General features: G+C 54.2%; 1 protein-coding gene across 2 annotated transcripts in view; it reads right to left on the bottom strand.

Annotated features, from left to right (window-relative positions):
- HDAC7 (histone deacetylase 7) overlaps nucleotides 1-26,878 on the bottom strand; it is an 89,524-nt gene that overhangs the window by 47,676 nt on the left and 14,970 nt on the right. The window contains exon 1 of one of the 2 annotated variants that reach the window (XM_072847386.1): nucleotides 8,218-8,406. The exons of the other annotated variant lie outside the window; for it this stretch is intronic. The gene's annotated coding sequence lies outside the window, so the exon portion shown is untranslated. Of the gene's footprint in view, nucleotides 1-8,217; nucleotides 8,407-26,878 lie in introns of those variants that run through there. 2 annotated transcript variants of the gene reach the window in all.

The raw sequence follows: 26,878 nt of genomic DNA, 5'->3' as shown, positions 1-26,878 counted from the left end.
AGCCGGCAGGGCAGCGTGACATAAGAGGATATAAAGAGGAAACTGCACAACAACTCTCACCTCACCAAGAAAGATTTGGGTAACAGAAGGTAGAGCCACCGCGCGTGCTTTTGAGGCAAAGCAGACGCTGTGAGGAATCCCCAAGGCCATCTCCACACCGCTTTGCCAGCTCATTCCTCAAAACCCAAGACACAGCGTCGCGTTTGCAGCAGCGTGATACCAAGTGGGTCCTCCCCTGGCACAGCACCAGCCCCGCGGTGCCCTGAGCATCCCCAGAACCAGCTGAGCCCACCAAGAACTGCACGGCTGGACCCCAACGGGCACCAGCCCAGCGCGGCTATTGCTGCTCCCCACCTGGGATCTGGCAAAACCCCAGCAAACCGCCTCCTGTGCTGTCCACACCTCCGCCGCACAGCCCACGTCGAGCAGAGCATGTTGCCACAGGTTCAGCCTGCCCAGGCACCTTTGTGGAGCAGGGCTGCTGGAGATCCTGCTGCGACCAAGCGCTCACACGCAGCCGAGCCGAGCCTCAAAGGGAGCTGACGTGACCAAAGCAACCAGAGAGAGCACCCACAAACCCCAAACCTTGTCTTTGCTTTCTAACCTCAAGCAGACCCTTGCAGCTCTTCAGCGCAGCACACCCTTAGAAGAAAGGGTTGCGAGCGTGCCCAGTCACCAGATGTGTTTAGGAAAGATCTGGTCCCAGTTAGCAACCAACATTAAGATTAATGTAGGGAAATTTAAATGGCAATACTCAGAGCATATTTGATTTCAACCCTTAGATACTGGGAAAACAAACATACAAGCTAGGGTTTCTGGAAATCAAACTGACCACCTGAAACCGGTCCCTGCAGCAGCTCTCTGCTAGTTCATAGCGTGTCCACCTCGTCAGCATGTGCATTTGAATGCTCGTGATGCCAGTATATTCTGCCAGCTTACTCAAAACCGAGAAATGTGTTTTCTACTGGTTTTTGGACAGGAGTAAGTCATAAGCAGGGACTGACAGAGTCTGCAGTGCTAAATAATTGAATTGCCCAAACCCACCAGCTTAGTCTGTTATAAAAACATCCTCCAAAACTTACACAGGGCATCCAAGGGAACACAGCACCTCCAGTTCCAGTCATCATCCAGACAGCAACTGCTTATTAAGGCCTCTGTCAAACCGCCTGTATTAAACCACGGTTTCAAAGAGGCTGAGCACTCTGAATAAAGATCGCCAGCCGCAGATTTGCTTAACGCTGCAGTTCAATTATTACAGCGGCATGAGCCAGCGCTGCTGTCCTCTCTGCCCACCCCATGCCAGCAGGTGACAGCCACGTGGCTGCAGGGACCCAGATAAAATCCAACCCCGCTGGCACTGCGGCAGGGACTGTCCCTCAGCGTGGGGAACCCCTCTTCTGGGACACTGCCACGTCTGGCTGGCGGCAGCTCTGTTCTGCAACTGTGCTGTGGGGACAGAAGTGCCACCAACAAGGGCAGGGAGGATCCAGCCTGTCTCAGCCCCAACGCAGAAGGGAGCAGCAAGGCCACAAAGGAGAGCAGAGCACAGGCACACGAGGAGTGCCCGGTAGTTTCATCAGACTTCGACGCATCCCTGAGCCACGGAGAACTGCGTCCGCTCTCAGGCTTGGTCTCTGAGGAAGCAATTTTCAAGGCAAATGGACCATACTGCAAGTCTGCACAGCAGCACCTCCACACCCTCACATGGGGACCCCTCTACTGCTGCAGCGAGGTGTTGGTGCAGTCTTGGAAGAAGGAAAAGAAGGAGGCAGGCATGACCCTGAGCTCAGCAGAAGCCAGATGAGCCCCGAGAGAAGCAGAGGCTCCTGCATCCAAGTGCTCTGTAGTGTCTCCAGAAATAGTCAACCCTCCATCCTCAACATCCCTGGGACAGCAAGGAGCCGTGTGCCGGTCCCTGCCTCAGCCCTGGGACAAGGAGAGAGAGGCCAGAGGACTGAGGGTGAGCCCACACGGATGGCAGAAAAGACACAGCAAAACCTGTGACTGAGCAAGGCAAGGGAAATGGGAGAACAGTGCTTCTCCTCCGCTCTGGGCTGTCAAGGGGAGGGAGGGAGCAGGGACACGCTCCCACCTCAGAGACAGCCTCTCTGCTGTGAATATTCCCACCCTACAGCCACTAGAAGATAATACTGGAAAGCAGGCACTTTCACTGGCCTCTTAAGTGTTGCTGAAGGCAGCTAGATGAAGAAAAAAGCCTATGGCAGGAACAGAAGAGACTATTTTCACTTGCTAGTTGCACCCCCAGGCTATGTATGGAAACATATCGTCTGCAACGTAAGTGCATCAAGCCGTGAGCAAACCTGGAGAATTTACACAAGCCTTGAAGTTTAGGATATGCATAAAGGAAGAAATTCCGAGAGCAATCCTCACTTTGTCTTCAGTGATCGCTAGGAAGTGACGTTCTCCACATTTTCTGTGCTGCCCAAGGCTTCGCTCTTATGCAACAGCGGCTTTTGAAAAAGCAGCCTCAGCATCAACGCTGTTTTCCCCTCCCTTGCGTAAGAGATTCTCCTTCCGTGAAGGCTGAAGAACGTCCCCCCCGATGAACCGCTCCCAGCACTACATCCCAGCTCCTTTCTGCAGCATCAGGGAGTCCACTCCTGCTTCCACCCTCCGTGGAGCTGAACTCCAAGGTCCTTGCAGGACCGCAGGATGCTCCAGAGGCTCCTTGGACATTCTGCTCTTTCAGAGAAGCAGATGACTCAAGTGATAGGCTGATATCCCTCCAGCTACAACTGGAACACAAACCGGATCAGGGCGGCTTCGTATTTTATTTCTATAAATGCCTACCACACTCCTTGCAGAGGGGGAGTTGCAGGAGAATTGGGTGTAGTTGAGTAAAAGGGAAGGTGGAGAAAGGGAATGGAAGAGGCAAAGTAGGAGAGGAAGGTGAAAGAGCAGACGGACGAAAAGTCCAGGATCACCTAACGTGACCCAATGAATCGGTACAGGTGAGAGCAATCTTGTCAAGAAGCCCAAATGCACCGGGAAACCCTACCTGCTTATTTCATGCCTTATAACATCAATTGAGTCATTTCTAAAATAAGCAAAGGTTTGGGTCTTGGTTTTGAGGCATTACTTTAGGATAGCTACAGTAAACCAGTAGAGCTTTTTTGATCTTAAGTTACACACTGTGATGCACAAGTAGCCCAGAAGAGCAATTGGCTAACAGGGCCAAAAGCCGGGAGCCACATACGGCCAGCAGCGACTCCCGCTCCTGTCCCACTCGCCGGGTAAACGCTGGGAGGATGCTCCAGGCAGGCACCGCTGACGGGAACACCCTGCACATGTAAAAAATTTCTCCATCAAGAGAAATGAGTCTCTCCTGGAGGCCAGCACAAGATACTCTCAGTTTCCAGCTCTTCCCGCAAGTACCGTATCTCTGTCCTCCTGTTCCCTACCTTTAGCACCCACCTTCCTGGCACGCAGCCTCCATCCCCCTGAAGCACACGTCGTCATTTACTGCAGCACAGAGAGGCCGCGGGGTGAGCGTGACCACGTGCCAGACCAGCGGCAGTGTTTGTTTTGCACTGATGTGAGCAGTATTTTGATCCAACTGTTGCAATGCAACCCTGGGGAAGAGCTAATTCTCCTGCTGGCATGCGTTCCTACTCCTGGATACAAACACCTCACGGGATGAAGCCCAACATACCCGCCTGTGAGTGAGCAGTGTGGTTTGTTACTGTGCTGAGGTGCAAAAAGCCAGCCAGCCACCCAGCCTCAGAGACACCATCGTAATTCTTGTGTTGACAATAGCACCAACAGACTGAGAGCACCGTCCACCACGTTTAGCCTTGAACGTGGACGGACTAAACTTTTAGGATGAGGGAAGATGAACAGATACACGTGATGGATGTGCTAAGGCGCTGAAGCTTAACAGATAGCTGCTATCTTGCTCCAGCCCCTCTGTGGGGTCAGGACCTCCATGGAGATCCTCACTTTACGACACTCCCTCCCTGCTGAAGATGTCTCTGGGTGACAGCCTAGTACTGACTCAAGGCTCTTTCCTCAGCATCCTCAGATATTGCCCAACAGGGACCACAGTGACACGGACATATGGCACTCATACCGACTCTGCCACCTCATCGATTCGCTTACGGGTACTTCTGCCTCATGCTGAGCATTGACTGCCTTCAGCCCCACTCTGCCACGGGCTGATGTGCCTTGGCATGAATTCCTCCTCTAAGGTGAGTCTGGGAAATTTCCAAAGTCAGTTCAACAAGCGCTTGGCCTCTGTTTGCTATTTATAGTTTGGCAACTGGGACAATGCCACCCAAGCATACCAGCTTCGCTTGCTCTGGCTAAACTCAAACCCAAACAACTGAATCCTGCACAACATTCAGCAGCCTCAGAGCTGCCTAAATTCAGCACGCATTCATTCAGTGTTAGTAACTGCTGCTATATCTGGAAGACAGTTTCAAGGGAAGACGGAGCTCTCCAAGGCAGAGAAAGAAAACAAATCCTTTGCTTACATTCTGCAGGACAGCACTGCTCTCCTAAACTTCCTTGGCTCGGCTTAACAAGACACAAGTTTTTCTGCTAAAAAGTTAATGTTAACAGCATTAGCAAGTCACACCGCGCCCCACCAGCCCCTGCACGCCTCCTGAACTTTGTGCACCCCCTTGAAAGCTTCACGACACCATCACATCATACAGCGAGTGTACCAACTCAGACCTTCTTTGAGTGACAAAATTGTCCCTAACATACTCCAGGCCCAGCCCTGCTCTTTGGGGAAGGCAATTCAGCAGAGCAGCCTGTATATGTCCAAAGAGGTGGGAGCGGGGTGACCAGAAACAAACCACGTACGTTAAGGCACCAAAGGAACACATTACAGCCATTCAGCGAGGCTGGTAGGCTGCAAGCAGCAGGGGTTTCTGCAGTATTTTTAGGGCAGTCAGAGCGGCAGACGAGAGACCAGCCGTGCCAGCCAGGGGCTGAACCGCGCGGGGCTCTCAAAGCCTCGGTCACAGAGGGCTGCTCAAGTCTGACAAAAGCCCACCCAGCTGCAACCAGACTGTTCAAACTCAGCAAGGCCAGGACACGCTTCTCTGGCCGTCTGTCATCTCCCCCATTTTACCAACAACACAAAAGTCAGCAAAGAAGCTGCTAATAGGAAGCCGGCAAAGCCTGAACTGGGGAAGGATGCATTCCTGCCTTCGGGGAGCATAGCAAGGTAATGAGACACAGACATCGGGAAGGACTCAGCAGCTCGCAGGACTGACTCACCTACCCATCCTGTGCTGTCCCGTCCCTCTGTAGCAGAGAGCAGCTACAGGGCTGGATGGAGATCAAAAGGCAATAAATCAGATCAGAAAAACTAAGGTCTTGACGTTTGAACCAGAGATCGAAGAGGAGATTCGCACACCTCCCCTCTGAGAGTCAGGCAACGGGGCAGAAGGAGCTGCCTTGTTTCGGAGCATTGCCAACACACTTGCTTGGTTTTTCCCCTCCGCAAGGTCCCAGCTGTTAAATACATGATTGCAGGATCTCCCAGACTCTCTTAAGAAGCACGTACACCGTTGCGTCCCACTATTTGAACAGGAAAAACCCTGAAAATCTGAGCCACAAACGCCAAACACACAACATCTCCTTACTACTGACATTTTCGAACCTCACTTTTCCTTCAACAGTTTCTAAACGGTTAGAGTTTTGCAGCACTGGCTTTCAGCTTCCCAAGAGTTGTTCCTATCCCAGTGCCCCATGGTGGGAGAACTGTTTGGCTTAAGCCACGTATCCCAAAGCCGTCAGTGCAGCCACTCACATCCCTAGAGCCACCTGCCTCAAAAGACTTTAAGCAACCAGCCTCCCTTCCCAACACCAGATACAACCTGGGCCTTTACTCCAATCCACAGCCCAGTTAAGCGTGAACACAGAAACCAGGACCGGAGTCATGACACGCACGCTCCAGCCACCACAGGCCTGAATTCCCCGTCTCTGCCAGCAGCACAACACAAATCCAGACCCACAATCTCAGGAGGACACGAAGTTTAGCCCTTTGCTAGTCCAGATATAAGACTGTGCCGCATTGAAACGCCCCTAGCAGATGAGAACTGCACTGGACAGCACCCAGCGCAAACCCAAAGCACAAGCCTCTCCCTGCCCTGGGGAGGTTCCTGTCCGAGCCCCAGCAGGATGCACAAAGCTGTTTAATAAACTACAGGAAGAGACACACTCGCATGCACTCATGCAGCACCTCCGTCTTCCTGCCGTCCCAGGACGAGATACATGCCTGCGAAGACCTGCCCTAGCATTGTGACTTGTCCATTCCCAAATGGCCCGTCCGAAAGGCTTAGGACCCCGTTCGGGACAGGTCTAACCTCATCACCATCCCACGGGCTTACGCCTGCTGAGCTTCCAGCCTCGCTGCAAGCACTTTTGCTGCCATTTTCATGCTCCCACTTCCTGCTCACATCAGGCAGCCTAGTAGGAAGTGCTGAAATCCTCCGATCCTCGCTGCAAACCAGGAAGCGCTGGAGATCTCCTGAGAAAGGCTGTGATTTCCAGGCTGCAAATGCTCTGCAAACATCTGGTCAGAGGTATCGCATCCGGACCCTCAGAGAGCGGGGCCCACCCTCCCCATCCTCCCAGAGCGTGCTGCTTTGACCGTCTGCTAGAACAAACACAGGGCAGAAACCACTTACAGATCATCCAGTTGGGCAAAAACTACTGCGCAGTCCAAATCCTCGGGCCATTCGCTTCCCTTCCTCTCCCATGACAAGCAACACCTCGCCTCTCCTGCACACCCGCCACTGAGCCAAGTCCAGCCCGGGCGCACATCTCAACACCGCCTCTGCAGGAGCCTCCCGACGTCCCATTACTCAGCAGAGCCTCGTAACATGCCCAAACCCCAGATAATACCTTTACCATGGAAAAAGGTGTGGGAAGATCTGCTTTTTGGGAGTGCAGGGATTGCCAGCAAAGGGCAAATCTTGGACAACTCACAGATCTGTGGGCTGCATTGGCTCGTATGCTCAGTCTCCAGACAGATCCAGGCTACTCGGGATATCAACAGCTCTTTTCCCAGCGCAGCTGCTCACATCCTTTCTCAACAAGGTATTTAGCAAGAAAGAAAGATGCCGTTTCAGTAAATACACCCAAGGAGGATGCAACCCAGCAGAGCTGTTAGTGCTGTCGCTCTTCTGCCCTTAAAGCCTTGCTTCTTGCAAGTGCCAGCTGGCCTTCAGAAGGGAAAGGCAACAGGATTAGAACAAAAACATTCCAGCAAACAACAGGCTTGGGTTTACCATATCTAAAGACCCACTCTCGAAGGCAGCCACAGGTCTGCGGACCTCGTTTGACCCGATGAGTCAGGGACTCACGAGCCTGAAGTATCTTCCTCGGTTCCAGCAGCTTGTCTGGACTTACACCCACAGCCACACGCACACATTCGCATGGGACACTGTCTCCTCACGGGGTGGATCAGCTGCTCCCGAAGGCACCATCACCTGATGCTTCTCCAGGCACCAGCTCTCCGCTGCGGGCAAGGCCATCTGCGTGCTGGGCCATCAGATGCTCCCTCGCCTGGAGCCTGGCACGCCACACGCCAGCTCGTGCCACATACACCAATACCAGGCGTGAAAGCACCGTCAGCAACTCTCCATCGACACGGGGTGCACCACCACCCCCAGCCCAGCCCTGGCTGGAGGCTGCACACCCCGAAGCAGGCGCTGCAGGGCTCCAACACCCCCGGGAGTGAGACCCCCCTGATCCAGACCAGCCGGCTCCCTGCTGCGGAAGGGGCTCATCGATCCCAGTGCAAGGCAGGGCCCAGCTTCAGGGCACCCTTCCTCAGGAGCCTGCCAGCCCCAGGGGGCTTTGGGGAGCAGCAAGGCCTGGGGCGGGGGGCGAGCAGAGCCCTTCAGGTGGGGCTGCCCCGGGGGAAGGCATCTCCTCCCTGGGAGTGTGGGGGAAACGGGGCCAGGCCTGGCCCAGGGGAGGCCCCTCCAGCATGGGGATGGGGGGTTCGGCTCGGGAGACGCCTCTGAGCCCCGCCGGGGATGGGGGACCCGGCCCGGGGGAGGCCCCTGACCCCCGCCGGGGATGGGGGACCCGGCCCGGGGGAGGCCCCTGACCCCCGCCGGGGAAGGGGGACCCGGCCCGGGGGACGCCTCTGACCCCCGCCGGGGAAGGGAGACCCGCGCCCGCCCCAGGCCGCGGTGGGAACGTCCCCGCCGCCGCCGCCGCTCCGGTGCCTACCTCGGGCGGGGGGCCGGGCTGAGGCCGGCGGCGGGGACAAAGGCGAGGCCGGTGCGTCCGCGGGCTCAGGCGGCGGAGCGCGGGGCGGCCCCCGGCCGGGCCGCGCTGGGCGGCGGGGCGCGGGGCGCCATGGGCTGGGCGGCGGGCGCGGGGCTCCGCTGGCGGCTCGGCTCCACCTGCGCCGCCGCCGCCGCCGCACCGGAACCGGGCGGGGAGGGGAGGAGCGGCCCGGCCCGGCCCGGCCCACGGCGCGTTGTCTGCGGGCGGCACCGCCCCGCGGCCAATGGCGCCGCCTCCCCCGGGCCGGGCCGAGCCGCGCCCGCCGCCGGCATCGCCCCCCCGGGGCCGCTGAGGTGCGGCCGCGGGGGCGGCGGGGGAGCGGAACGGGTCGGTGCCGCTGGAAAGCGGGGTGCGGCGCGTGGGGCAACGGGGGGTGCGCGCAGCCAGGACCAGCCTGGGTTCAAACACTTCGGACCGGCCTTGGGGGTTCAAGCACTTGGGCCAGCCTGGGGATCCTGCAGTTCTGGGCAGAACCGGGGTTCAGGTGCTTAGGCCACAACAGGGCTCCTTGAGCTGTCCTCTGCAGCGTGGCGTGGGTGTGCAAACCCCCCCCAGCCGGTACCGGCTCTGTCCGCCGGGCTGGAAAAGCACCTGCAGTGCACTGAGATCCCAGCCGCCTTGGCCTCACCGGATCCGGGCACTCCTCCCGTTGCTGTGGGATGCTCTGTGGTGCCCAGCCCCTGCGTGTTCCACGGCCGTCCAGGCACCCACGACCTTCCCCAGCGCTCCTCCTGCGGTGCCCGATGCACGCACACACGTGGGGCGGGCGGCATCGCACAGCGCAGCGAGCTGAGAAAAGCATAATCTGTGCCGCGAGGAACAGCAGGGCAGAGCCCCAGCGATAGCTCGGGAGATGCAGAACCCACCACCAAAATGCCTAAAAGCGTTTGCAGGTGGCGGCTTTAACTGCTGCCCCGGGAGGGTCGCTCTGTCGGAGCTGTGTTTTGCTTGGACACGTGATGCCATCCTTGGTTTACACGCTTGCTTCAAATGGAGACTATTTCAGTTCCGTCTTAACATCTTTTTTTTTTTTTTTAAACATCGCAGAGAAGTCACACAGTAAGGTGCTTGCTGAATTTAACCTCCGCGGGTTTAACGGCTCCTCCCCACCAACCATACTGTGTTCGATCCTACCAAACTGACCCCGCTGAGATCAGTGAGCCGCAAGAGAAGCTTTCCTACAGCTTATAAATCCCAGATACAGAAAACGTAAGGGTCAGGTTGGCTACATGCAGGAACTTAAGAAACTCGCCTATTGCGGCAAGAGCTCTTCGGTAAGAAGCTCTGCCGTTACTGCAGCTTTTTATCTCGCTTCCCAAACCTGCCGGCTCAGGCAGGACACTGCTTTTTGCTAGAGAGAGTCGGGTACAATTCACAGGCACATTTAGAGAGGAAAAACTAGGAATTGCACATTTGAAATCTCTTGCAGCTGGACCCCGAGCCCAGACTTACTCACTTAATTAAGTTTTGGAAAAGACTCCTCCGCTGCGGATTTACTTACAAAATCTGAAATCCAGCAAAGTCTGCAGTGAGAGCTGTATGGCAGCGCAGAGGACGCAAAGCCGAAAACACAAGGCTGTCTTTGGCAGATTGGTGCCGTTTCCTGCCCGTTTCCTTGGGACTCGGTCACCAACAACAAGTCCTTTCAAGTGGCCACATCGTTTGGATTTGATGCATCCGGCTGGTAAAAATAAGGGTGGCTCCAGAAAGATATGGGATGTGCAAGCAGGAAGGAGCCATGAAGCTTGCCAGCCTTTTCTACTGCTATTTATATTAGTCTTAAGTGTATTCTCTTTGAAAATTAAATACTATTAATCCAGAATATTAAGCGGATCACAGTCTGCCTTAAATTTAAGGAGCATAGCAGCTCTTTAATTGAAGTTGAGCCAAACATTCCTTTTCAGAGCAGTATTTTCAGGTGCTCTAAAATCCACAGGAATATTTAGGTTGTCTTTCAAACATCCAGCATATAGCATCCCAGGGTTTTGACGCTCCGGTCAGGCTTCGTTACCTCCCGTCTCTAGGTCCTTTTGGGACTGGGTGATGTTTTCTTTTTAAAACGCCAGTCTTACAGCCACCCTGGCACAGGCGGATGGCTCAGGAGCGGGAGCGCTGGTGGGAAGGGGTCTCTGGAGGCTCCAGTCCAGCCTTCTCCTCCGAGCATCACCCTCCCCGCCATCCCAGCAGGGTGATCATGGCTTTGCCTCGCTCAGGCGGGTCATCTCCAAGGATGGAGACCTTCTGCCTCTCTGCATGCCCACCCCTGGGCTGCGAAACATGTCCGCTTGTCCACCCTGTACCGGCCAACCGCAAACTGTCCCAGTTGCCTTTTGTTGTATCCCATGGCACTGCTGGGAATAGGCTGACTCTGCTGTCTCGTACTTGCCCTCAGATTGCTGTAGGCTGTGGTTAGACCTCTCCTTCAGCTCCTCTTCCCCGCCCTAAAACAGAGCAGCTCCCCTCACGTCTCCTTGCAGACCCTTACTCTCAACCCTGACCATCTCAGCAGCTGTACTGCAAATGGAGTAACCATTAGAGCAAGACCCAAAATTCGGGTTGCTCACCCACGGGAGCACCCCCATCTCTAGGAGGAGAGCGCCGCGTTGTCTCATACCCAATAAATACGTTATTATATAGAGCAGACCTGCTTCAACAGGAGGGACCGTGAGCAGCTTGTTCCAGCAATCCCTCAGCCGAGTGGTTAGAAAGACCCAGGGTAAGTGGGAATACGGTTCAAATCCTTGTCGTTAGAAGCCAAACTTGACCCTGAGTCCCCTCCATCCTGGGTGAATGTCCAAGCCACCAACCTGCTGAGTAAAGGGGCAGCAAACACACTGCCAGAAGGCCCTAACCTGAGGAGAGCTTTGCAAACCTAATTGGAGATGGGCACTTCCGCATAGCCCCGAGTAAAACTCCTAAATTACATAAAATTGCAGGCTTAAGACACACCTTTCTCCTGCATGTTTCCCAGTGACTCGCTCCGCTCTCGGGGCTCTCCCATCACCCCGCTGGGGGAGCTCACCCACGGACCCTCCCAGGGGGGATCAGGGCCGGGACGGGGCAGTTCCCGTTGCCGCCGCACACAACGGGATGAGGAGGGGACGAGCGGAGGGCAGGAGAGCGGGAGCATCCCCATGCAGCGCACGGTGGGGACCTAGGACCTCAAAGGAAGAGAATGAGTCAGATTCAGAGCAAAGGAGGTGATGCTCAGGGGCTTCAAATCCCATTCAAAGGCAGGGCGATATCACCCGAGATTTCCTTACTGACCGCGGGGGGAGCAGCCTGTGACGGCAGTTATTTGGCCGCAGCTCCTCTGCAAGAGGACAGCTGCATTTCCAGGAAATCCAAAGCACGGGGGATTCTCTGACCACTGAATTACACTTCTCTTTTCCAAAGAAGAAATCACTTCAGATGCAGAGCAAAGCCTGGCCTCGTCCCAGAGCGAGGAGAGCTGGAGGAGCTGCCGCTCAGCTGGAGTGCCCTGCCTCTCCGGAGGTCAATTGGTGCAGATGCAGTGAGATAAACACCGAAACATGGGTGGGCAGGGGCTGTGTTTTTGCTGAGCTATTTTGCTCACTCTTACGATACCAGAAGAGAATATGGGAAGTTACATATCAAGCATGCATGCATGCACACAGGCTGGCACACAGTTGTAAGCCCCAGTTACCAAGTGGTTATTTTCGGCACTCTCTGAAGCTGGGAGGCTCAAACTGCAGCCGCTCACGATGCATCTCACCTTTGGGGCTTTCTCTTTCCCTTTAATTTCTGCCAGTTTTCTTCTGGATCTGCCTTTCCTTCCCTTTCATTTCCAAACTCTCAAAACCTCCTTGATCCACAGTTTCATCTTGGAAATCCTTAGCAAAAGCTCCTCTGAGAAGATGCGTGACCCTCAAACAGCACCCGATAGAGGTTCAATCCATAGCAAAGCCATGGATTTGTCCATGGCTTTGTCCCCTGGCGGGGACAAAGGCTTTTTTACTAAGTCTTAATTACGGAGGTTACACTTAATGCCTCTCTGATCTGGAAAATAACACCGGAACAGGAGTGCTTGTCATTTAAGATGGTTGCAAATGAATCCCAAACTGAAGCCGGGGGAGATAATAGGGAAACCTCAGCATCGGTGTCAGTGGAAGAAGCCAACCGGTGGGGGAAGAAGCGTTGATGTCCTTGATTTTGTGAGCTGCGAAAGCGCTGGCCATTTCCCAGGCTGGTGGAGAAGCCAGCACGCGGCTGGGGGCTGCTGGAGGCTCAGAACCCCGCCGGGAAGGGGGTCCACGTCTGCGCCAGCCTGAGCTGTGCTTCGGGACCACGGGAGGACCACGCCACAAAGCGAAGCGGTGACAAGAGGGACACAATGAGGTGTAAAGCCTCTCCGGCTGCACGAGCAATGGGAAACCAGGAATATGGGGTGGGTGAGCTGCCTTGACCCCGCTGGCAAGCACCAAGCGGACCCACAGACATCCCAGGGCTGCGAGGGCTCGCCTGAGCATCGCCCGCCCGGCTGGGGGGTCTGCACTTTGAGCCCACCCTGCCCTCACCTCAGGCAGCCTCATGAGGTGGGATGTCGACGTGCTCCCAGAGCCCCAACAACGCAAATTGCCATGGCAATGTTTTTATGACTAACAGCTCATTCTGAGAACAGTCACTAATTTCATGACGTAAGTCCCAGCAGGCCCCACTCTGCATAAATTTGCATATTACTCAGTGGAGCCAACCAAAGGTGCCATTGGTGGGGACTGTGCTCTATGGTTTATGTTGGGCAGCAGCAGGAAAAAGGGTTTCATCCTCCGCATCTAGCTCTTTCCCCCGTTCAGTGCCCTAAACTCCCCTAAATTCATCCTGCCAAAAGGCTCAAACACACTGGGAAGGACAAGCGGGGGGCTGGTCCTCCTGAGCTCAGCCAGCCCCTTCATTCCTGCAGGTTGCTCCCCATTCCGGCGTAACCCATGGGAATCTACCCCGGGGCATCCTGGAGGAAGCCGGTATTTTTTCTCTTGCAAAATAACAGCTCAAATAAAAGGTCAGGTTTGGGGTGGGCTGGAAAACCAGAGTTTTTCTGGTCTTTGTATTCAGCTTTGAAATTTGTGAATTTTTTCCTGTTCGCATTTTGAAAAAGCAGCAGCAGCCTGGCTTCTCCCGTTAGAACCCCATTCAGAAATTACCTGCACGCGAAGAATAAAACCCACCTCAACAGCAAAGAGAACCCACCCAGACCTTCCTCCATCCAGATGGCCAAAGCTCAGACTGAAGTTATTGGGGAATTGAACCAGCCGGCAGCCTTGGAGCCTGGGGTCAATCAAGATCATTCAACCCAGATTATTTTGGAAGCGCAAGGCAGTATTTTTAGCCTGGAAAGCAAGGCACCACTTCCCTTTCTTGAGTCTCTCCTCCCTTGCAGACCATTGCCAGCAAGGCTGGGGCTCTGCTGCGGCCGGGCGGCGGGGACGTGTGCAGAACCCGCTGCCGGTTGTGAAAGAAACGTGCTATTTTGATCGGCGGAGATGAATGCGCATCACCCCCACACGTTGTGCAACCCTCAGACTGCTGGCGAAGGAGACAAAGACGCTCAAGGCTGCCCGGGCTCGTCCGAGCTCCCCGGCAGCCGGCTCACGGCAAGCAGGGAGGCTTCCCGCAGCATCCCCACGCAGGCTCGGCCCCGATGCTCGGGGTGGAGGAGAGCCAGAAGAAGGTTTTGGTCTGCCTGGGAGGGGGAAAGAGGGTAGGCAACGGTGGCAGTTCCCGAGCAAAGCCTTTGCTGAGCAGCTGGATGTGCTTTTCTAGTTCCTACCCATCACACCTGAGTCGTGCAGCAAGCCAGAGAGCTGGAAAATGCAAGGATAAGGCTGGGAACATCCCCTGGGCTGGGGACAGCCTGCAAGCTGGGGGTGCACTCCTGGCCCCCCAAAACGGCAGGAGCCATGAGGATGGGCATACGCCCTGGGAAGACCTGTGCGTGGGGGGCACGGGCAGCCCTATTCTCGGCAGCTCTCCTGGCCTCCGTCCTCCAGCCAGGGGCATCCCAGAGACCCCCAGCCGCCACCTCCTGCCCACCCGAGCTCAGGACCGCTGCGCTCCCCTTCCCACGCCTGCTGTGTCTCTGCCCGCTACAAGCGGGAACGTCCGGACCAGCAAGAGGCCATGGAGGTGGTGGCTGCGGCAGGTGAGGAGTGACTGCGGTTTCGATCAGACGAGAGCAATGCTCCCCGGAGGAGAGCGTCCTCTGACGTGCACTCAGCTCCCCGGCCTGCCCCGGTTTATGGAGCCGTGCTGGGAACCTGGGCTGCAACCAGCTTTCTCCTGGCACGGGGCTGTCCTAACTGGAGCTCTGGGAACAGAAAGCTCCCTGGTATCTCCATGGTGGTGTGCAGTGGTGACCGGGCGAACGCCTGGCTGTTGCCAGCATCGGGAGGGATGTGTTCAAGCGTGGGGATCCTGCTGATCACAGGGAAGAACCTGGTAAAATTAGGGACACAGCAGCCAGCATTCCCCTCCCGGGACGGATTGCATCCCCGTGGCTCTGTAATTACCTGAGCAAAACAAGGGCTGAATGAGCATAAGAGGGGAGTGCACAGAGCTGCAGGTGGGATCCACAGCCTCGGGGACAGCCCAGCATCCTCTCCCCTGGCTTTGGGCTGATCTGTGTCCTCCTCCCGCCATCCACAAACTTTCCATCCCAAAAACGTAGCTCCTTCCATCTGCCTGTCCTGCAGCCACAAAGCTCTGCTCTCATTAGGATTGGTCCAGGGCTGTGCATGGTCTGGACCTCCCAGATCACCTGTGGGCCTCACAAAATATGAAAAAATGAAGGTTTCTCCTGCTTTCCAGAGGAAAATGGTGTTGTGCTTGTTCAGATATATTTTGGCCTCCCTGGGCTGCAGCAGGAACTCACAGTCTGGCAGTAGGATGCTTTAGCCTCATTATAAAATGCTGAAAATCACCATTTGCTCCCCCTCAGTATCTGCTGATCTCCTGCTAATGCTCCAGCACACAGCATCTGCTCCAAGCACGTCCTTATCTTCCACCTACAAACCAAGGCAGGGACATTACCCACCCCACCGGGGTGCATGGCAGGGAGATAAAGCTGCCTCTGCTCCCCGCATCCGCACGAGCCCCGTCATGCCAGAGCGGGGCCACAGCTAACACGGCACCCAAGGCAGCATGGCTCGGTACTGGTAGGTTTGGAGATGTGATTGAAAAGGAAACCCGCTCCATTTCTTCAGATCCTATCTAAAAACCTCCCTTCTGCTGGCCTCAACTCCAGCCTCGTGCCAGTGACACCGGAGAGCCCTGCATGGCACTACCTGGCATCCCTCTGCAAGCGGCTTGACCGAAGCCACCCCCAGCTGCAAATGCAGTGGGGAGCCTGCTTGGGGCACAAGCAGGGATTAAAGCATTCCTCCCAACCCCTACCTTTTTTTCACAGGACTTTCTCCTTTATTCCCCCCCCCCCCCCCCCCATTTTTCTCTCTGCCACGGATTGAATTTGGGATGCTTGGGAGGGTTTGAGGCCAACCTGTTGAGCCTGCCAGCGGCAGCGGGACTGGCTGACCCAGCAAGCAGGTGGGTGAGTTGCTGACTTGGGCACAAGAGCGCTTGATGCCTTTTTTTATTTGCTGATGTACAAGACGAGAGCAGCAACTCACGCCCTGCATTGGGCAACGCACGGCCGGGCTGGGAAGGAGGTGCCGAGCAGAGCTTCGGGTAAATAGGCGGTGGGTGGGCGATCGATCACGTCTTGGGGATGTGTCCTGGGCACTGAAGGGTTCGTGTTTCATATCTCAGGGTCTCAGCTGTACAAGTGAAGGAAGCGGGGCCAGACCAGGGGCTGAGCAGGTCCTGGCCATGCTGGGCAAGAATTAGCCCACCCCCAGTGCGGTTTTGGTCCCAGTTGCATCCTGCCTGGAAACACCGGGCACAGCTGGAGCAGCTCAGCAGAGCTACTGCTCAGCATCTAAACTTCTTGACTTCCATTCAGTAAACGTAAAACTATTCATATTTAAATGCAAAACGCTGGGAGCATGCAGACACTCTGCATACAGGAACTTGTATAATAAATAGGTTTTCTCCTCCACAGGCCTTGTGTTGCTTCTGCATATGCCATGATGGGTCTACCCTCTGTACGGATTCAGCTGGGACTCAGGCTCCAAGGACCATCGGAGACCTCACAGCACCCGTCAGGCAGCCAAAGTGGCAGAAGCCCTCAAGGGGCTGCCACCAGCCCCCCCCGTTTCCCCACAAGCCTCGTCCTCCGCCTGTGTTTTCAACTGAACAATGACATTTGCTTGGCAGCCCAGAAGTTTGTTTTAAATAGACACTCCTTGAATAAGACCTACAAAAATACCTTCACTGTCCTGCTGCTGAGTGTGAAACCACAGCACAGTAAAGAGGAACCATCGACTTTAAAAAAATTTAAAAAATAAAAAGTAATCACACTTCTGCCTGCCTGTTTCACCCTCCCGTTGTTGTTAGCGCTGTCGTGCGTTTTGCAAAGCGAACGACGATTAGAGGGAAGGGGCGACGCTGGTGGGTGGGTTTGCTCTGGGTCTGCAGCCCCCGGGCGCGGCGCAGTCCTGCGGCCGCCTTCCCCTGCTGCTGTTGTGGGGCTTTCGTACAGCCCCAGGGAAGAGAAAAACATTTGCTTTAAAAACAGGAAAATGTGATTGTAAAACCACAACAATGGGCTGGGGAAGGAGCCGGAGCAGCTCTGAATTTAGCTTTCGAAACAGCCTTCGAGTTGACTAAATGTTTCTGTAGCAAACCCTGTCCGCGGCCCCACGCCCTCTCCCGACTCCGGGAGCAAATGCAATAACTCGGTGGCTTCATCGTTGCCCTTATAGCCGGGTGCCAAATCCGCACCTCTAATTTCAAGCACCTCTGATGGGATTTGCAGGCACAGAGACAACCTGGTGGGTTCCTCACTGCACGTTCCCTGTGAAGCAAGGCACAGCCCAGCTTATACGGGAGTTTCTATAGACCTCTGCCTTTTTAATATATCCTTAAAAGCAACTCCAGTGTGGCAATCACATGAAAGCCCATCACATGGATCCATCGACCACTACCTGCTCTTCCTTGCCTTTTTCATTAGAGAAGCTCAGGCCAAACAGTTTCACAAAAAGTGGCCATATAAGTTTACAGCAGTTTGCAAATGTCACCACCTGAGTGACTGGAAATTGTTTATTTCCCTTTAAAATGCCCAGAGGGTTTGTATCCAGATAAAGAAATAATAGCCGGCAAAATTGTGTTTTCCTAAACACCAGGAGAATGAACAAAAGCCTCTGGCATGCTCTAGGCACTGCTCGGAGCTGCTGGGCACGTTGGCATCGGAGGCTGTAACCCCCCCATTATGGCACGACCTCCTCGGCCACCGGTCCAGAGTCCACCCTGGGTGCCCGGTGCCAGCCTGTCCTGCACCTACAGCAAAAAACTGGCTCTTCTTCTACCCTCAGGGTGCGTTTGGGGACCACTCGAGCATCCTGCGCTCTAAAGGTTAAAGCGTGGGCTTGCTCAGGGGTTAAAGCCAGCTGGGAAGGCTTCGGGGTCCCACCGCTGCGGATCCTGCCCTTCCCACCTCCCCTGGCCCCTACAAAAGGCTGGGGCCAGAGGGTTCCCCGGCAGAGAGGGGGTTTGGGTGGCTCGCTGGGGTCTGCGGGTGCCTTTTCCCCTCCAAACCTTTCAGGCATATAAAGCAGAGCTTTGACTATCAGGGCACAAAAAACCCAAAAAACAAACCACACAGTTGCACCTCATCTTAAAGCTCTTCAGAGCCAGCCTGGGCACAGGTTTATTGCTTAACTTGGCAGCGACTGCTAAAAGAGAAATGGCAGTTTCTTAACCTGACCCAGGCGGTTGTGATTTTCTCATCAAGCCAGTTAGAAAAAGGAAATACTGATCTGAAGCTAGCAGCTTGCCATAGGTTGGCTGATAGAAAACACAACCAAACTGACCTAGGAGGGCAATTTTCCATGGGCATCGTATCAGTCACACAAGTGAAAAACCACACGTGAAATCCCTGGGCAGAGCAGGTACGGTTCGTCTCCAAAATAGCCCAGATGACTCATGCCCTAGAAAAGCTGTTCCCCTCTGTTGACTTCAAAGTGATACTCAGGTGAAGACATCTAAAGGTAGGCGAGATGAATTCACGCCTGCAGGAAAGTCCCACTGTCAAATCTGCGGGCTTGGCTCCTCCAAAGCTTCTGAAGGCACAAGGATGGACCCCGGCTCCGGCTCCTGCCCTCAAAGAAGGGTGGTAAAACATCACAGCAGGTCAGTAAAGATTCAGAGTCCTTATGTCCTGCCATGTAATGAGAGGCTGACGAGCGCTGTGTGCATCCAGGGGAAGGTTATGGGATGAACGAGCTGCGATCAGAGGTATTTGCAAGGGGCAATGTTTCTCAGTGCAGAAGGATCCTTCTTGTCCAACAGCAGAGCAAGATCCAAATGGAGATAAACAGATTTCCGTGAGAAATAAGGAGCATTTAAGGGATGTTGTAATCCATCCAGGGCAGGATACTTTCTCCATCAATTCAACAGCTTGAATCAATACCTGCTCTCTTATTAATAAGAATGCGGAGCTCACCCAAGCGCTCCAGTCCTGGGACAGGAAACACTGTGAGGTTGGATTGGGCTAGAGAGGGAAGACCAATATGTTTTAAAGCTTCATGACAGCAACCGCGCTGTCCCCTTCCTAGAGAGGGTCTACCCGAACGGCCAGAGAGCCGTTTCCAGACTTAGCAAAGCAGCCGTGCCACCAGACTAGGCGGGTCTGCAGGGGAAGGTGGATTCCTGCCTTTCAAAAAGCCTCAGAAAACACATCAGGAATGACCGTGCTAGTAAATCTTTCCACCCAGCAAGCTATGACCTCAGCTCCCAGCCTGCCTGCAGAGGCTGGAGGCAACGCTCAGCTCCTGCTGGTGCCGATTCACCAGCAAACGCGTCAGCAGCGCAAACGGGCGACGTGGAACAGATTGTATCATGCTCGGAGCTTGCTGAGAGAGACACACCGAGAAAGCCAGGAGCTGGACACCCTGATGGTCAAGGAGGCGGGTGGGAGGAGGACGTGCCAGCTGCTGCCAGCAGATACTGAGAGCATAAGCAGCAAAGTCCCTACTATGGCCAGAAGAGTTGTCATAGGATAATTCAAGTTGGAAGGGACTTGTGGAGGTCTCCAGTTCAACCTCCTGCTTGAAACATGGACAGCCATGAGATCAGAGTAGGTTGCTTGGGGCTTTGGTCTTCAAAGGCTCAAGGATGGAGCCTGCACAACCTATTCCAATGCTTGACTGTCCTCATAGGGAAGAGGTTCCTCCTCGTATCCAGCCAGAACCTCTCTTATTTCTATTCATGCTCATTGCTCCTCCTACCATGGTGAAGAGCCTGGCTGCAGCCACACCGCACAGGTACCCAGAGCATCACCGCTACGACTGACACCAGGTCAGTCCCTGTAGCATAACCTAATCTGAGGATCTGAAAGCATCTTCCAAAAGCAGGTCAGGCTCCTCGCCTGCAGGACCCAAGGCAAATACAGTGCCACCAAGTGGACACAGACACACGTACAGACGCCCTTGGAACTTGCTCGGAAACATCCAGAGCTCACGGTCCTTGGCAGAGAACGTGAAGAGAAGTGCCTGATCCAAGATTAATTCAGCAAGGCAAATACACCCACCACCTCCTGACAGCCTGGGTAGCCCAGGAGTTGCTTTCACCCAACCAGTCCACCTTCGGAAGTCAGTTTGGGCCCCAGCTCTCCTCCTCTTCTCCCCCCAGTCCCACAAGGTCTGACAGCAAAACTTTTGTCAATGCCTCAGCACCTCCAAAAGCCACAGAGGAGCCCAAACTGACCTCTGACAACTGCAGAACGAGCACATTCAGAGAGCTAAAGATGACAACCAACGAGAAAATATAATGAGTTGTGAGGATGGAGATGTCTAAAACACCTGGGCAAGGATGTGCCCAAAGGCTGCTGAGCAACCACATCCTACCCACAGCCAGGCCAGTCCTGGTGGCTTCTGCTTTTAACTCACCCAGATGTTCCTTGTGAGGGAGACTGTTAAGAACAGCTCAGGCTGGCCAACAGCACTGCCAGCGAGCCTCCTGGCATCACGGGCTCCCTGGGGCCACCACGAGCGGGGCTGAGGTGGCAGCCCTGCCAGCACCTCGCTGCAGAAGTGGCCAGACCTCCAAGCGAAGGGGAGTTTTGCTCTCAGGCTGAGGTCATGTTTCCATTTTGTGCTTGGCAGCGCTGCTGGCAGCCTTTCCATGGCCTCCCAGCCCTCTGGATGCCACGGCAGACAGGCCAGGTCTGCCGGGGACTCCCCGGCCGGCTTGCAGACTGCTCCAGGCTGCCTCCTCGGCTCGGCTCCCGCTTCTCCCAGGAGATGCCCATGTCACTGCCATCCCAAAGGAGGCCTTCTCCACTGTGACACTGCTCAAAGCAGCTTCCAGCAGTGGTAGACAGTGGGTGCAAAGTACAAAACTTCTGAGTGTGGGGACATCCCTTATGGCTTGGGTTTCCTCTGGAGCCGGGGCACGGGCCAGCCGTGGTAGGAGCAGGGAGGATTTCTGGGTGCAGCTACACAAAGTGCTCTGCAGCTGCCAGTGAAACCCCTCTGTGACGGGGTAGGATGGAGCAAGATGCCAGCAGAGCAAAGGGGAGCAAGCTGGGATGTCTAGATAGCAACCCAGCACTGCTCACACAACAGAGCACAGAAATCCCGAGAATGTGAGGGGACAACCCAAGACGCACGTGTGCCCCGGCCAGGGGGCTGGCAGGGAGGGTGGCCCGGAGACGGCCGAGGCCGCTCTGCAGCAGCTGGCAGGGACCCAAGCCTGCCTCTGGCCAGCTCCCTTCCTCTCAGAGAGTTTCCGGGACAGACTTTAACACTTTGCTGGCTAAGCCGTGGCTTTGGTTGCAGCTGATAGCATCTTTGAAATGGAGCTAATAACTGATGGGCTTTTATCTTACAAAGGAGGTAAAAAAAAGTTGGAGGAAGGAGGCTCTGGGAGAGGCATCACAGCCAGATGCCTATGAATTTTTCTTGGGCCAGACATCAGCTGGATCCCACCAAAAAGCTCCTCATTGTTCACACCAGCCTCTTCAAGGGCCACCTTCCCTTACAGGACAAACCACTGAGGTCTCAGCCCAGCTTGGAGTTACTTGCCCTGGGAGCAGCTCCTGGGCTGCAGCCCCGCGCTGCCTACTCACCCTTCCCACCGCCGCTCCCTGTGCCCCGAGCCCTTCGTAACGTCTTCAGCTTTGACTCAGGGTCCGTTTCCTCTCCACCTCCTCTTGCTGAGAGCTGAGGGTTTCTTTTCCTCTCCTACAGAGCTATCCCAAAAGCAAGGAGCAGAAAACCCTGCCCATGCACGCTCCCATTTCCATCACACACCCCCGTAGCTGCCCGGATTTTCTCTTCCGACCGTCTCTACTGCAATTGCCCACAATGGATATGAACAATTCCAATAGAGCTATTTTTAAAACCAATGCTCGTACAATAAGCAGTCTAGTTTGAGGTTTCATTGAGCAACGTTTCAGCACATTGTGGTCCCGGTTACATGGGTGCTGCCCTCGTGTGAGCTTTGAACGCGACACTCGACAATTTTTAAGGCTTCCTTTTAACAATTGTAACCTCACCATCCCCATGACTGTGCGATTACTCATCCTTCAGATTCAAAGTAATCAGTTGGAAATCATTTTGTTTGGGGTGAAAAAAAAAAAAGAAAGCCCCCCCTCAACCTCCTAATAATGAGGTGTGGCCCATTCTCTGCCATTGCTACAGGGGTTTGGCTCTGCCTGCGATTGCAGGGTAAGGAGCCGGGTCCACCGGCATTTTCTGAACAGTGAGAACAATTTATCCAAAACCATCATATCCCTATTTCCCAGGAAACACAGAGAAAGACCAGGTGAAGGTGGGCTGGGCATAAAGTTCTGAAATTGCCCCACCAAAAGAGCTTTTATTTGTCAAGTCTGCACTTTTTCAGGTTTCTCTTTGCCCAATGTCAGCTCAAGGCTCTAAGCTCATGCTCAGCCCTAGAAGGCCTTTCTCTGACACATGGGATATCAGCCCATGAAGAAAAAGAGCCTTTTACCCTTTTTATCCTACCAGTAGGGATCTTTCAGGTTTTCAATACAGAGCTCACAAACACCCATGGTAAGAATGATCCCATCCATGTGGTGTAAGCTTTAACTGCTGGGCTTCCTCACTTTACTTCTGTAAGTAAAGAGGTTTAAATGTCATTAAGCACAACAGCCTCGCCACCGTGCACGGCTGTGCCTTCAGCAGCCCTGCAAATTAACCCTCTTCAGCATGCAGAATAGGTAAATTCTGCTTCTTTTAGGTATTTTCAGTCATTAGTTGAAGGCATTTGCAGTTTTCCTCCTTGAGAAGGCAGCAGCTCTGCCGTGGGTGCCGTGCTCTCTCCTGCCGCGTGAAGCCTTCCCGGCCACTTCTCCTCAACTCCCTGTTTGCATTTTCACAGTCCCATCCCTGGAGTTTTCACTTTTTCCTCATTTTTCTCATCTCGGGCTGTCACTTACTGGCCACTCGCCTGGTGGCATTGCCTCGATTCCCCACCAAAGCCCGAGACCTGGCTGGTTCTCTCTTATCCCCACTCAGAGTTTTACTGCTTGAACCAAGACAAACCCCCCCCAAGGTTTTTTTCCACAAGGTCTCATCTCTGGTCCCCGTTACAGTCTGGCCATGACCTACAGAGTCCACAAGGCCTCCAGAATTGCCCATCAGACTCAGCCCAATCAAAACTGTTACAAATGCCACAAAAGAGCCTCTTTTTTTGAGTTCTTACCTGAAATTGATATCCTTCAAAGGTTTCAGTCCTTCTAGGACTACGCTGTTATCCAAGGGTTTGCACCAGCATCTGATAACTCAAGTGCAGCCTGTTGAAAAAAGCTTATGACCTCTGATACAAAAGGATTTTTAAGCAGCTATCTTTGCTCATTTTGTCCCTGCAGCTTTCCTTGAAGCCTTCAATTACCCTGGAGCATCCTCAGTAGCCTGGTGCACTTCAGCACCTGCCTTGCAAGCATCTCTAGCTGCTTTTCTCACAGTTCCTTCCCTCTCTCCTCCAAAGAAGCATTCGGCCTCGCTGCCGTAGGCGGGGAACAAAGACAACCCCGAACCAGAGCTCATAACTGATGAAGTTTTAATACAAGAGGAAAGAGTGGGTGAAAGAGGAGAGGGTCTGCTGCATCTCTCTCCTGCTCCTTGCTAACTGACTCTAATTGACCCTAATTTGCAGTAATTGTTGACCACAATCAGGTGGTGCCTTCTCCAGCTGTAGAGAAGAGCCCTGAAGGTGCTTTCTGGGCCTGGAAGTGGTTGTAAGAAGCCTGGGATTGAAAGCCCTCCTGCTGCACGAGGTCTACAGAGTTCCTCTACGTTCTTCCCCACTTCTCAACAACATCCCATCATGTGAAGGGCTCAGTTTTCCTTAGTGCTGTGTCCTCTCCCTCTCCTTTCTTTCTCAGTATCCTCCTCAAAGCCAGGATGCAGGGTGCTTGAAACACACTTGCTGTGCTGCCAAGGTCAACCGTCCAAAAGTCACATCAGATGCCTACAGATCATGAGATTTAGCTTTAAGGGTCCTGATACCTTCAAAGTGACAGCTCTTGCAATTTGCATCCTGGTTTGTGAAACATCTAGGCCACCCTGAGCATGTGCTCAGCTTTCTCTACAGCCCAGAGAACCAAAACCAGTTGGTTTTAGCTGGAAATTCCCAGGCTGGAGTGTGGGAGCGTTACACCAGTTTCAGCACTTTTGAGGTAGGACAAAACTCAACCAGTTCTTCCATCACAGCTTCCCTCCTCCTAACTGTGGTGTCATGACCTGCACGTTTCTATCTTGATGCAATTTCCCAACCTATTCACAGAAAGAGAGCAAGGAAGTACCAGGGGGTGGCAAGAGAAGAGAAGAGCCGTAATACCTGCCTTGGGATGAAGAAAGTGGAGAGATGCTCCCCATGTCCTGGCTCCAGTCACTTGGTCCAGGCCAGGGCTCTGCAAGGTGAATACTGGTGTATGGAGAAGAAGTCATTCACGTAATGTAAGCAAATGCTGCGGCTACTGTCTGTTGTCGTGGTTTAGCACCCCAGAGCCAGGGTCTCAGGTTAGCTCATGTCCAATAAAGCCATCCCTGCTGTGGGTCACACAGCAACGTGGCGTCCACAGTGCAGTGCACACGGGAGGGTCTTGAGGAGCAGCAATGAGAACTTCACGCTTTGAAGGTAAAAACCTGTAACTGAGCATCTAGCCTGGAAGTTGGAGAGCTCTGGTGTCCCGCGAGGTAAAAAGAGCCTTTTTACCATGCTAAGCCTAACACGATGCCTGTCTTTCTTCCCTGAAAGAGGGGAGCTATCCCCACCTGCTAGAAGATTTTCATGTGCTGTATGGTGAGCAACCGATGGTGAACATGAGCAAGAACTACCTGCCCTGTCGGCCGTTCCCTTCCTGGCTGATGTCCACCAGGAGATCCTCTGTATTAAGCCCTTTACTACGGCCCATCCGTCAGAGCATCTCTCAGCTACTTAAAATACAAGAGGCTGAGGGGCTGGAGATGCTGACCTGGGGCTATCCAGGCAAAAGCAGTCGGGAAGAACACAGTACGCACCCCACAAAAATGGGTCAACCGGACTAAAAATCCCTAACTCCCTGCGTGCTCTTGGGCAGGGTAGGGTCTGGGTCACAAGGCGCCAGAGCTACGAACACAGCACGCACCCACTGTATTTCCTGATAAACGCTACCCAGGCTCTTGAGCAGGCTGGCAGCTCGCTTGGCAGTAAACAAGATGCAAACACACGCTTTAACAACCGATCAGAGCCTCCTCTTCTCTGTGCCTCGCCATTCACTCCCCTCCACCTCCACGTCTCCTCGTCCTCCCGAGCAGCTCAGGCCAGGGAATGCCTAAAACCACCCATGCAGCGATGGTGGCAATCACAGCAACACGACAGAGATGTTCAGCAAAGAGCAGAGGAGAAAGAAAGCCCAAAGACACATTTAAACACAAAAGACGGGTTGGACGAGAGTAGCCCGGAGAGGATGAGAGTACCTTTGTTGTCAGTGCTCATCTGCCCGGTCAGAGCTGCCTGCTGCCCTTTAGGTTTCCGTCTCTCTTTTACCCCAGTGCATGTGACAGTCCCCAGGCAGAGCAGCTCTTTAGTGTGGTCTGCACCGTGTGTGGCGAGGAGCCCGAGTCCTGCTCTCTAGCTTTCTTCTCAGTGCAGTTTCCATGCTCGGTTTCAGAATGACGACCTCTGATTCTGCGCTGCCTCGGGCAGCGGCTCACTCTCTCGCACAAGTGGGTTTATCTCGCATCCTTTCATTTTACTCTCACACCCAGCTGGGGGCCAACTGGTTTCAAAATAAAATGAAGCTGCCAGAAGCTCTTGGGACTCTACCAACCTTTTGCAAACACTTTGAGCCGTCGCAGAAAATGGCCTGTTTCCATGAATGCTCCCACTGGCATAATTGGTCACCCGGGGATTCCCGGACAATGAATATCCCAGGACCAGATGCAACAAGATGCCCAGTTTTATATCTGGGGAGACTAAAATTGGAGCAGCTTCGGAGCCACCCACACTCACCCAGGAAGGGAAAAATCCCTCCCTTTGAGAATTTACAACCTAAAGCTCAGATTTCCAAATGGCAGCAGACACCCACGCGAACGAAGGGCCGGTCCCAATTAACAAGGCAGACGAAAAGAGGAAGGAGACGCTGTCCCCCCATTCTGCAAGCAGGGCGAGCTGATGCCCAGGCGGGTAATGGGCTTGCTCAAGCGCACCAGGGGAGCCTATAAGAAAAGCAGGAATTGCCCCAACTCTCCGTTCAGCATCTCAGAGCACCAATATCGTCCTCCCTGTGCTTGGCAGCCTGTCCCTCCAGTGCAGTATTTACTCTGAGCTGGCTGCTTCCGCAGTCATCCCCGCCGGGCTGCGGCTCTGCCTTTGCAGCGGTCGAGAGCAGATGGAGGAGCCTGGTCCTCCACTGAGCGAATGAAGCTTTTTACATGGGCGGCTGTCGACAGGAGGGCCTGGAGGTACTGCTGCTGCCGTAGCAGCGAGACAGCCCGTGGCAGGACTCCAAGAAGGAGGCCAAGAACAAGAGACTTCACAAACTATCGTCATTCGAAATAGCTGGAGGCAGAGAACCTGGACCGGTTCTTCTGCTGGGAAGGACACCGTGGCTCAGACAATGTAGCAGTGTCTTTCCCCCCCACGCTGGTGGAAATTAGTTTTCTCCCTGTAATTGGCCTTCTGTTCACAAATCGCTAATGTGCGCTTTTAGTCTAAATAACTCTTATTTTAGGTTAAAGGCAAATGGCAAATCAGGAGAGAGCCCGAGAGAAGTTTCCATGAGGCAGAAGGCTTCTGTCTGTCTCCCCTGCCATGAAATTAATTGACTCCCACTGAGTGATAGCTCTTACCTAGGAAGGACCATGGGCCTGGAAGTGGACCCCAGGGCCATTAAGTCCAGGGCCAACGTCTACACGAACTAACTAACATGGTGCAAAATTGTCCACAGCGGTCCACACCCTGCGTCTCCACTCCTGGAGTATTCCCCACTGCTGTATTTATTGCTCGAGATCAAAAGCCA

The sequence above is a fragment of the Ciconia boyciana genome, chromosome 27, assembly GCF_034638445.1.
Source record: "Ciconia boyciana chromosome 27, ASM3463844v1, whole genome shotgun sequence".
In the NCBI taxonomy this organism is placed as follows: Eukaryota; Metazoa; Chordata; class Aves; order Ciconiiformes; family Ciconiidae; genus Ciconia; species Ciconia boyciana.
This window is presented reverse-complemented; position numbering and strand designations above follow the sequence as displayed.